Source organism: Odontomachus brunneus, unplaced genomic scaffold (genome assembly GCF_010583005.1).
Source record: "Odontomachus brunneus isolate Ranch 3 - 2012 unplaced genomic scaffold, Obru_v1 Obru_scaffold_025, whole genome shotgun sequence".
Taxonomy (NCBI): domain Eukaryota; kingdom Metazoa; phylum Arthropoda; class Insecta; order Hymenoptera; family Formicidae; genus Odontomachus; species Odontomachus brunneus.
In genome coordinates, this window is record NW_022639475.1 from 1,897,921 (window position 1) to 1,898,442 (window position 522).

The following is a 522-nucleotide window of genomic DNA, read 5'->3' on the forward strand; positions in this document are numbered from 1 at the left end:
CGACGTCTCGCTTCGCGACATCACAGTATTACGCATACTGAATATTATCGCCGACAGCACTTAGTGTTGGGATCACGACTCCGCGCGAGTCGTCCTTGTAACCAAGGACTTAGTCGCTGCCAGGGACGCAGCATATATACGCGAGCCCAGCTCGCCTTCACGTCCGCCCAGGACTCAGTCGCTGCCAGGGGCGCAGCATATACACGCGAGGCCAGCTCGCCTTCACGTCCGCCCAGGATTTATTCGCTGCCAGGGACGCAGCATATACACGCGAGCCAAGCTCGCATTTACGTCCACCTAGGACTTAGCAGCTGCCAGAGACGCAGCATATACAAAACACAGAGCCAAAGACTCCCGTCGCCGAATAACGTCGCGAATCATTTGCACCCCACGTCATCTCACAGGGCCGCTGGATAGCGGACTGCTTGCGACGAAGACCGCGGTCACCACACGGCGAGCGGACATCCATCCGCATCCCGCATAACGAACCGGCCGCTCTCCACCCTCGGGCCGTTCGAAACA